General features: G+C 43.8%; 1 pseudogene; it reads right to left on the bottom strand.

Annotated features, from left to right (window-relative positions):
- Positions 1 to 902: 902 nt before the first annotated feature.
- Positions 903 to 1466, bottom strand: LOC117056946 (annotated as a pseudogene).
- Positions 1467 to 11361: the final 9895 nt, after the last annotated feature.

Below are 11361 nucleotides of genomic sequence, written 5' to 3'. Positions count from 1 at the left end.
CCACAGGGTATCTGAGGTATCTGCCTGCCTCCTCCCACTCAGCCACCGTAAAGCTGAGGGGGAGGCAATGGGTGGACTGTTTGGGGCAGCGCGGAGCCTGCAGGCGCTCAAACCACCGCGTCACTCCCAGTTATTTTAACTTTTCAAGTCTTAATTAATTGTTGCTAATTTTTCTTATTGATAATTTTATTGTTTTATCGTTTTATAAACTGCTTTGAGGGTTTTTTATGAAGAAAGAAATAAGGAAGCAAGCAGGCTCCCCATCAAGGATAAATGACCCTATTCTGAGCTCCTCCAAATACCCTTAACCTACTGATAGACACTTCAATTGCTTTGCCTTAGGTCTGAGTCCTATATCAGAAATGGAGAATTTCTGGCCTAATTAGGCAGGTCAGGCTTCCCCCATTGGGCCCACTAGGCCATTTGGGCCAAACCCTGCCCACCTGCCCTAGACCTGACATCATGTGTGGCGCAGCAAAGATGTGACTCAGTTAAAGGGAGATTTGCATCATTAATCAGCAGCACCTACAAAGTCCTGTTCAAACCAATGTGCACTGGGCATTTTGAACCCAGACATTCTCTACAGCACATGATGTCTAAAGAAATCCCAAAAAAGTTAAAAAATTATGGGTTGCAGCCAATGCTAGTCCTTTTCAGAGTAGATCCATTAAAATTAATGGACCTTAGTTAGTCATGCTCATTAATTTCAGTGGGTCTGCTCTGAGTAAGACCTGTGTTGAATACAACCCTATGGCCCCAACACAGCTGAGGCTACCCATGATTCTACTATTTATCAGACAATATATTTCTGGAAGCTTAGCCATAGACCACTAGCTTCTCTATTTTCAATACAGTGATAGATCTTCCTTCATCTGCACATAGAAGATTCCTTCTAGCTCATATCAGGCAGCTTGGTTTGAAGGAAAATATGAATTGTTGGTCTCTGTTCCTTTTCGGCAATAATATTCAAGGGCAGGTTTGGTTTCATTTTCGTAATGTTTCAGCCTCTTCATAACAGTTTCTGGTTTGTTATCATCCCATTGAAAAAGAGGCTCTCCAGTAATATCATCGCAGCCAAGGACTTTGGGAATGTTGAATTCAAGGTGGCAGATCCTGCCACTGGCAGGATGCATCCCGCGGGCAGGCGGGCATTGTCTGATAGTCTCAAAAGGCACAGTCAAGTCTATTGGACACAATTTATCCAGAGCTTCAGGCTAGGGAAGCCATTCAGCAACACACTGTTCTGCTCTAGAGTTTTCAGCTCACTTAGCATCAGCCGTGTTCAAGTGTCACCAGGAACCAGTCACTCCTTATCAATATATCTTAGCAATTTCAGTCTTCTGGATCATATTGTCCTAGAAAATGTCCCCACTGGAGAAACGTTTCAGACTGAAGTGCTTGATGATGCGGGAGGACATGGAGCCTTCTCTGGACCCATGGGGGGGGGTCACATGATCAAGACCCATGGCAGCAGCGTCTACACCAGGCATAGGCAAACTTGGCCCTCCAGATGTTTTGGGACTATAATTCCCATCACCCCTGACCACTGGTCCTGTTAGCTAGGGATCATGGGAGTTGTCGTCCCAAAACATCTGGAGGGCCAAGTTTGCCTATGCCTGGTCTACACCACCATCTTGGAACCATTTTGCAGTGCAGGGAGAAATGAAACTAGGTGCCCAGTGGCCGGCCAGAAGACTATTCTGGGAAGCCCTCAAGCAAGACCTGAGCATAAGAGCCCTCTCCTCTCCTGCAGCTTCTAGTGACTTCTCTGGCTTCTGCCACTGACTGTGAAGGCAGAGTGTAGCGGTCTTCGCCAGTAGCTATTGATAGCCTTAGCAATTATGACTTTTGAACGGGATTTAACAGGGCCTAGCTGTGGCTCAGACACACTGTATTTTAAATTTATTATTATTATTACTACTACTACTACTACTATTACTATTCTTATTATTTGCAATACAGTGGTTTGAGGTCAATATGAATTCTAAACATTGCTCTTAGCCAAGGCATTGTTGGACAACGTGCCATAGAAATCATCAGCCCACAGCTTCTTCCCAAGCTCAGTGAGTTCCCCCATGTTTGCTATCTCTAATTCCTCTCACAAAGAACTTTTTGTCGGTCCCTTTGACTTCCAAGCCCACACCCTTTTGGGGGGGGAGGGATCCATCCCTTGACCAGATGTTTTCAAGGTGACTCTTTATAACAGAATGAGTGGTTGGATGGTGCCCAGCAGGAATCCTGGGGCAAAGGTTACGTTCTGCAAACCCTTGGCACACAGTTTGCCGCTTTAAAAATAAATTAAATCTCTCTTGGGGTGAGCCTTCCCTTTCAAAATAGCGAAGGAAGCAAGAGAGAGAAGCAAGAAGAATACAGAATATATAGCCCAAGTCATAGCAATGCACTTCAACACTGGGGAACCTTGGGCACGCAAGCTGAATGTGGCTCCCCAGGCCTCTCTGTCTGGCCCTCAGGCTTCCCCCCACCCGCCATGCCACCTCTGTAGGCTCCACCCCTCACTGACTGACCCTGCTCCACGCCCTCCTTGAATGCTTTTGCCTGGGTGGAATGTTCCCCCTGAACTGTATTAATGCCACTTGCTTGCCTGGATGTCAAACAGAGAGGGGTGTGTGTCAATTTAGGTAGAAACCCATGACTTTTACGTGGCTGAAACGTAGTATATGGTACCTACATGAGAGTAACAGCAACCATTGCTCTGTACACTTTTGCTTTTGGCAAACTGGGTCTATTTTCTTTCATTGCATTTACTCATCGCCTTCTGGAAAATAAGGGGGAGGCTTGATCAGACTCTGGCTTCTTTCTAACACACACACACATCCCCTACAGATTTTGGCCCTTCACGATTTCAAGAGCATCTTCATCATTATTAATATTTTTGGCTGTACACTCTGCCTTTATTGTTTTGTTATTGCTTAGCTTCTCAGAGGATGCTTGCTCTCTTTTTTTTATTTCTCTTGGTTAATTAATAATGGCTCTTCTGGATGTCTTTTTTGGTTTTTAATTTCCTTTGTAATGTTTGGTTTATTTGAATTTGGTTTTATGGCTGTTTATGCTGTCGTTTTTTTTTTGGTACCCCGACTGGGAAGAAATACAGGGTGGAAATGCTTTAAATGTACAAATACTGTAAACGTAAGGCCTAGAAACGTATTTTTAAAAATGATGAAACCTGTGATTCTCAAGATGTTAAATTATGTGCCTGGTATCCAATTCTATGCTACTTACCTGGGATTGTAAAAGGAAGAACTATGCCCAGCTTTAAATGTAACATATTGTTGCATGTACCCCAGCCTCTGAGCAGTAGGGTTGCCAGGTGTCCACTATTTGAGTGGACAGTCCACTTTTTTCACATTATGTTCACTATTATTATTTTTCACAAAATAGACTTTTTATTCAAAAGCTTTATGATGAAATGGTATTTAATACGTGTTAAAATGTTTGTAAGAAAATATATAATTTAATTTAATTTAAACCCCTCCCCCGCTTGTCCGCTATTTTTTGGAAGCAGACCTGGCAACCCCTACTGAGCAGTGAGAAACTACAGGGGTTCCAGCACTTACCGAGAGTTCAGATTCTTTGGAGGGAAGGTCAACAGAGACTGTGATTTCTTTAGGATTTTTTGTTTTATTTACACATCTGTAAAACCTGAGCATAGGATGAAGGGGCTCACAGCATTAACACCTCAATAGAACTTGCCTTCCTATTAGGTTTCTAAGAAAGCCCTAAGTCACAGCTTTGAATCCAGAACAAGACAAGTTTCTGTGTCCCCAACTTTCAGCCTCAGCCAAAACTCTTTTCTTTCTTTCTTTCTTTCTTTCTTTCTTTCTTTCTTTCTTTCTTTCTTTCTTTTTCTTTTCTTTTCTTTCTCTCTCTATCTCCCTGTCTCTCTCTCACACACACACTGCCCCCCCTGGCCTGTTGTTCTTCCTCCCTAGATGCCATGGCATCCAGGCAGGTGAGTTGAAGAAGGGCCTACCCATTGTTTGTTTCTATGGCAACGTCTTTGGAGATGTAAATGGCAGTACTTAACTGGCCAGCTAAGGCCATTATCTTCCAAAGAAACTGGTCTGACAGTCGGCCTCAAACCTCATATACACAGGATCACAGACTTGGAAGGGACTGCTGACTGACACACAGACACACACACCCCAAAAAACCTATAACAATGTATAAACACTGATCCTTTTTCAAACCAGCACTGATTTTTTCCCCATACCCGATTACAGAATTTGCTTGGAAGAAAACACAAGCCAAGCTCCTTCTTAAATTGTGGTGCCCAGAACTGGACACAGACATCCCTTTGGGCTCCAAGATGGAAGAATGGTAGGATACCAATGTAGGAAAAACAATGGGGTGAAAGAAATTGGTCTGTACGCTTCAGGCAAGAAAGTGCCAAACCCTGTGCTTCTCTCAATTCTTTTAAAAACATTCTGCCTCTTGGTTAATTGTTGGAAACTAAAATTCCAATATAGTGTTGAACCTTATATATTATTTTTCACTTGTATAATCTGACATTCTGCTTAAAATGTAATAGTAACCAAAGAAACAAAGTGTATGCAGCACTCTTTAATTGACTCTTTTTGTCAATTAACAAAGGACACCAAATAATTTTGTATATGAAGGATACATGATAATATGAAATAATATTTATGTTTCCTGTTTACATATATGGATGAAATTGTATTTCTTTTTAAATTATGGTATCTTTTGCAATAAAAGGCCTCGATCTAATGCGTACAACTACTGCTATTATTACACAATGGTCAGTCTGCCTCCAATCTAACATATGCTTAGGTGCTGAACCTGAACAGAGGCTGGAAGTGTACTGCTGGAAACAGACATTTTAGTTCCTCCTCTGTGCTGTAAGAATTGGTGAAGTAGCCAGAAATCTGGCTATACTCTTGGAGAGTGGACTGATATTCCAACAGAAACATTCTATCCTCAGATGTCACAAGCCACAGACTACCTCAAATTGCGGCTGGGGTGTGAGAAGCACGTCTGAACCCACATGGGGAGCCATTAATGAAACTCCTCCCTGACTTGAAGGTAATTTTCCAATGGACAATCTTGAAAAGTGATGCAAAAATGAAGTTTGCAGGAGACCAACCCAGAAACTGCAAAGCAATGGGAAGCTCTACTGCATCTGGCAATTCGTTGCTGGGGGTGGGGGTGGGGTGACAAATTGCAATGAACTGGAAGCCCAAAAGGCTAGAACCACCCATTTCTCCTTTCATGTGCAACAGCAACCTAAGACTCTTGCATGATCTAATGCTTTGGGTCTTGATTTAAGCATGCCAGTGTGTTCAGGACAGTCTGTCCCACAAACAAATAGGAGTAAATAGCTTGTCAGTTAATTACAGTATGTCAGTTAATTACAGTCTGCTTCTCTTATCAGCACTCAGCTGTTACAGAACATACAGTTAAGCACTATATATATATATATATATATATATATATATACACACACACACACACACACACACACACACAGAGAGAGAGAGAGAGAGGGGGGGGGGAGATGACCATGGGAAAATAGGTTACCCCTCAGCAAATTTGGATTCATTTGGTCCTTGGAAGCCGCAAACATCTCAAGTTGAAATGCAGACATGAATTTATACCACCAGTAACTCAAGCAGGGGGCATGCCTTGCCTGTAATGGGTTGTGTCTAGCCAAGACCTACTCAGAGTAGACCCATTAAAATTAATTGACCTAAGGCAGTCATGGTCATTAATTTAAATGGGCCTACTCTGAGTATGTGGAGCAAGAACTAGCAAGCCACTCTGGTATCCCTGCCAAGAAAACTCCATGGACAAAGACAACAGGCATAGTGCCTGGCGTGCTCTGGTCCATGGGGTCACGAAGAGTCGGACATGACTAAACGACTAAACATAAGCATACTCTGAGTATGACTAACACTGAATGCAACTCCTTGTGTTCCTTTGTAATGAAATCCAGGTAGGTGAGCATTTTTCTTTCCTCGTTGGGTCCATTATTTTCACTTCCTAAATTTTCTATTTGTGTAAGAAATGAAGAATTATGGGAGGAGGGAGGTGCATGGGAAGAGGGGGGTAAGGAAGTGAGGATTACTGCTGGCATGGCAGCATACAGAATTTTTTGGGTGGCAGTGCCACTAGGGGTGAAGTATCTGCTTTCCATGCAGGTTCCCAGGTTCCAGGTTCAAGTCCTGCATCTCCAGGTAAAGCTGGGGATGTTCCCTTGCCTGCAGAGCTGCTGCCAATCAGCACTTATAATAATAATAATAATAATTTATTATTTATACCCCGCCCATCTGGGCTAGATGGAGCAACAGTTTGACTCAGTATGAGGCACCTTACCATGCTCCTAAGCAACCAAATAATTACAAGCTGAGAGGTACACCTAGAATACAGTATAATCACTTCCTGTGTGGAGGTTATGTTCCAGGGATGGTTCATATACACACAAAAACACATTTACTTAAACCAGCCCCTTGGAACCAGCCCCATATGAACATCCTTACCTTTCTAGAGCTATGCGCCAAGCGGGCCTTGTTTACTGAGCTCTGGGATGCTCTTGCAAGATCTTGTGGGGCTTTCCAAGATGCTGTGAGATCTCACAAGAGCTTCCCAGAGCCTGCACAAGAACATCCCAGAATCTGGTAAGCAAGGTGGAGAGCTTAAGAGCTCTTTCTGCACTGGGAAAAACCCTGCGCAAAAAGAGCTTTTAAGCTCTCTGCCTTCTGCACATTTGTGTGATGTCAGAAGGTCCTCTTTCACTGACCTCACACAAGGCAAGAGCACCCTGGACAGCTCCATGCAGGTCTCAGGCTGGAGACTCCCTAAGAGCAGAACTTGAATGTTGCTTCAGCACCAGCCATCCTCAGACTGAGCTTTAAGGAGGACCTTCAGCCCCTACTCACTTGCTAGCTCTGCCTTCCATGAAAGGAGCCTCTTTGTTTAAAGTCTGCTCTAGCAGTAATTTATTCTGCCCACCGTGGTAGCAGCATAGCACAGGTTCCCCAAAGTTCCCCTCCACAGATGACTTCAAAATTTGCTGAGGGTTTTGTTGGACCACTTAATGATTTTTCTGCCTGTTGTAGGAATTGTAATTCACTATGTTAATTTAATTTTACTTTTTATTGCTTCTTTTATTCCTCACATTGTATGACAATTTGAATTCTATAGAAGTTAAATTGTACTACAATATATAAGAAATAAAGGGGGCAATAAAAACATTATTTTCAAACCAATATAAATATATAATTCAATGGCTGTGCTGCCTCCCATCTTCAACCACAAATCCACAGATGCATGGCAGATTACCTAAATGAAGCACGTGGACCGTGGGGGGGTCTATGGATCACAGTTTGAAAAGCCCTGCCCTAGAGCTTCTGAGATGGCTCCACAGTTGGTTAGGTTGCTTCTGGGACGCCCTGTGGATCATCCCCTCCCCCACTCTGAATCCTCATCCTCAGCCCATGAAGGGCAGCCTGACCCCAGGAGAGTGATGGTAGAGGAGAAAGGGAGCTGGAAGAAGGAGGGAGCAAAAAACAGAGGCAGAGAATCAAGGAGAGGAGGATGCTGAGATAAGGAAATAAGGTACAGAGAGGTAAAGATGACCTAGGGATGAGACAAAAAAGTGTTGCAGAAAGAATGATGGAAAAGTGAGGTTGAATTATTATTATTATTATTATTATTATTATTATTATTATTATTAGTGAGGTCAGTATGTAAGATTACAGCCTGACCAGCATGGGTCCCTTTTTCCACGCAAGTTGCCCAAATTCAAACATGTATCATCCAATATACAGTGGTACCTCTGGTTACAAACGGGATCCGTTCCGGAGCTCCGTTCATAACCCGTGACGTGCGTAACCTGAAGCACCACATCTGCGCATGTGCACAAGGCGATCCAGCACTTCTGCACATGCGCGTGACATCATTTGACACATCTGCGCATGTGCGAACCGCCAAACCCGGAAGTAACGCGTTCCGTTATTTCTGTGTTCGGCGGGTTTGTAACCCGTGTTGTACACATCCTGAAGCATTCGTAACAAGAGATACGACTGTAATGTGTGCACTATCTCAGCCTCCTCTGTGAACTCTTTTTTTCTTGTCCAGGAGGAGGGTGGGATGAGGAACCCTTTTACAGCCTCAGACATTATGAATTGTTTTACTATTACATACCCAAGACTTCTAACCACCACTCACACACACTCATACCCGCCTCCATGTGCCCGTTTGTCCTGAGGATCTGTTTAAGGATGGGCAGAAATAACAAGCTGGTTCCAAAAATAAAATAAAATGGACAATCCTTTGGCAGTGAGTGAAAGAAACGTGGTGTAGCAACAGAGCCAGGGCACATGATCATATTTTGAGAGCATTGTCTCCAGAGCACTGTTAAAAACACCCACTAATTAACGCTTTCTTTGGTTGTCAGAAGGCAGAGGCAGGCAGGCAGAATGCAATAAGGGTGCGATCTCCAAGGGGTTGCAAAGCATTTTTTAATATTTTTATTGTTATTTCGCAAAGCATTATTACTTCTGAAAGTTTAGGTCTGCCTTCCCCAATTTGCTGCTTTGGACTACAACTCCCATCAGCCCCAGCCAGCATGACCAATGGTCAGAGCTTATGCACATTGGGAGTCAAACCATTTCTAGAGATCACCAGATTGGGCAAGACTGGCCCATGGGGTCATGTGCTTCAAGCATTGCTGATGCCAGACTATTTTGTACCATAGACAAGACTTAACCTCTTGCACCCCTGCAAAAATAAAATAAAATGCTAATTTAAAATTTCAAAACAGTTGCTTTCTAAAAATGATTAAATTCCTCAAAATATAAAACAGAAGTAAAATATTATCAGGAATGTATAAGATATATCAATCAATCAATTTATTTATTGCATTAGCCCTATGGCCATAGCACATAGTAAAAGACCAGGCAGTAGCCTGACACAATTATGCAAAGAATACAACAGATACAGTTAAAACAACTGGAAGTAAAATTGTACTGGATAAAACAAATAAAATAAAAAGCACTAGCGGGCATGACGACAGTGTCCATGTTGGGAATATACATAAGACTAAGGCTAAGGGAAGTTGGCCAAAAAGGTGGTCCTGAGTTTCAGGGCCTGTAATATGTAGATGGCCACTCCACGTGAAACCAAGGGGTTGGCATCCACCAGTAGATATTTCATGCGGTCATCGTCCCTGGCGATAGTCAGCGGGATTAGAGGGAGAAGCCTAGATCTCATTGAGGCATATAGTGGGCAGTAGAGGAAGAAGTGAATAAAGTCCTCTATCTTTCCATTGTTGCATGGGCAGAGTCGAAGATCCAGAGGGGTATTGGAAAATACATCCTGTAAGAATGCTGTGGGAATGGCATGAAATCGAGCCAGTGTAAAGGCCCTTCTCAGCGTGGGATCCATCAGATCACTCAGATAGTGGGCCAGAGATCTAACTACCTTCACACGAGGGAACCACGTGGAGAGTCTGGCCGCATTAGATAGTTCTTGATCAAGGGCAGCGTCCCTAGCAAGAATCCAGTCACGAATTTTGTCCTTGTCCCATGAGGATAGGGCGGCGAAGTCTGGAAGGGAGTAGCGATGACAAATGGACTCCAAGCCTCTTGACCAGGTGCTGCTGCCGGTGAAGGCTAAGAAGGCTTGTTTGGCTAGTAGAGAATTTGGAGTTTCAGCAAGCGATTTGTAGAAGGTAATTATCCTGATATGGGCTCTTGCTACGATGGATGATAGGCCCAGTTCCAGTTTCTTAGAAAAGCTAATCTGTATAAAACTGTGCCCCTCAAAAGTCACCACTCTGCCCCTCTGAAGTCTATGCCCTAAGGGGCTGCCTGCACTGGCTCTGGCTGCAAGCAAGAGAATGATTGCTTGCTATTTAGTTACTGAATTCATATCTCACCCTTCTAAGGAGCCCAGGGAGGCAAACAGATATTCAATTTAAAAACAAAAACAAAGCAAAAACATTCTAAAACCAACTAAAACCTTCTGAGAACAATTGCAATATTTTAAAAAAATTCAGTGATCTAGAGGCTGCCAGGAGCAATATTCTTCAGCCAGCAAACGCCTGGTTAAACAGGAATGTTTTCAGATTCCTCTTGCAAGTTAATGATGTCATAGGTTTGCGAGGGGAGGAGAGACCCCACTAAATCCAATAAATTAATGAATGTCAGAATCTAGCTAATAATTGGAATAGGGGAAATAATTAGGATAGGAAGCTACAGCTCTTCCAGACAAGGGATCCCTGGGCTGGCTCATGCAAACCAGCCTGGGCAAGCTAGCTAAGTGCAGAGCCCTAAAGAAACAATACTTAGCTATTAAGGGCCATTGGCAATGCAGAAAAACCGTCATTCCTTCAGCTCTGAGGAGGGGACAGAGACACGAGAATTGGCTGGTTACCAAGGTGGTGGTGGGGTGAGAGGTGACAGAAAAAAAGTGTCGTTTTGCATGGAACAGGGGATGCTGAGACAGGGGCATAAGAAGGGGGGACGGTGGCGGTGGACTGACCCGTTTGCCCTCACTGAGGGGGGTGACATTCGGCACGCTGCCCACCCGCGACTCCCAAGCCTACCCAGAGCCGGCAGCATCCCCCCCCCTTCCCTCTTCATTTTGACAGCTTGAGGGAGGCTTAGGAGTCACGGGCGGGTGGCGCACTGAATGTCTGCCATGGGCGGCTCACTCCACCCCTGGCTGCAGGTTGCACACACCCAGGGGCATAGCAAGGGGGACCGCCCCAGTTTCCATAATGGAGGGGGTGACAAATTATCAAGGAACAATTAATGGCCTACTAGGGCGGTTCATAATTTTTTTTTTAATGCCTGCTCCAAAGGTCTTATCTTACTATACTAGGGATTATAAAGCTATATTTGAAATTTCATGCATATCGGTTAATATCTTGACCCTCCTCCACCAAAATAGCTGTTTACTTGGCTGTTTTCCTATGTCGTGAAGGCTGAAATTTCAGTTCAGTGGAGCACTTACTGTTCCCAACCCTAACCTTGTGGACAGCCATCTAATTAGACTTTGATTTGATTTTGAGATGTTTTTAGGAGGTAATTTAATTATTGTTTGATTTTATACCAATGTTATGTATCTGATGTTAGCCACCCTGAGCCCGACTTTGGCCAGGGAGGGTGGGATATACATAAAAAGTTTTTATATTATTATTACTTATTATTCCTTTGTAAGAAAATATGAAATAATGTAAAAACCATTTTTGCAGGGGGGGGTGTCAATGGGGGGGGGACAAGAAATTTTCCACACCGGGTACCACCTGACCTTCCTATGCCTCTGCGCATGCCGCTCTGGGCACCCGAGCGGCAACCACCCCCCTCGGGAGCACCCCCA

The sequence above is a fragment of the Lacerta agilis genome, chromosome 13, assembly GCF_009819535.1.
Source record: "Lacerta agilis isolate rLacAgi1 chromosome 13, rLacAgi1.pri, whole genome shotgun sequence".
Classification (NCBI taxonomy): Eukaryota; Metazoa; Chordata; class Lepidosauria; order Squamata; family Lacertidae; genus Lacerta; species Lacerta agilis.
The sequence above is the reverse complement of the archived record's forward strand: the minus strand, read 5'-3'. Positions and strand labels throughout refer to the sequence as shown.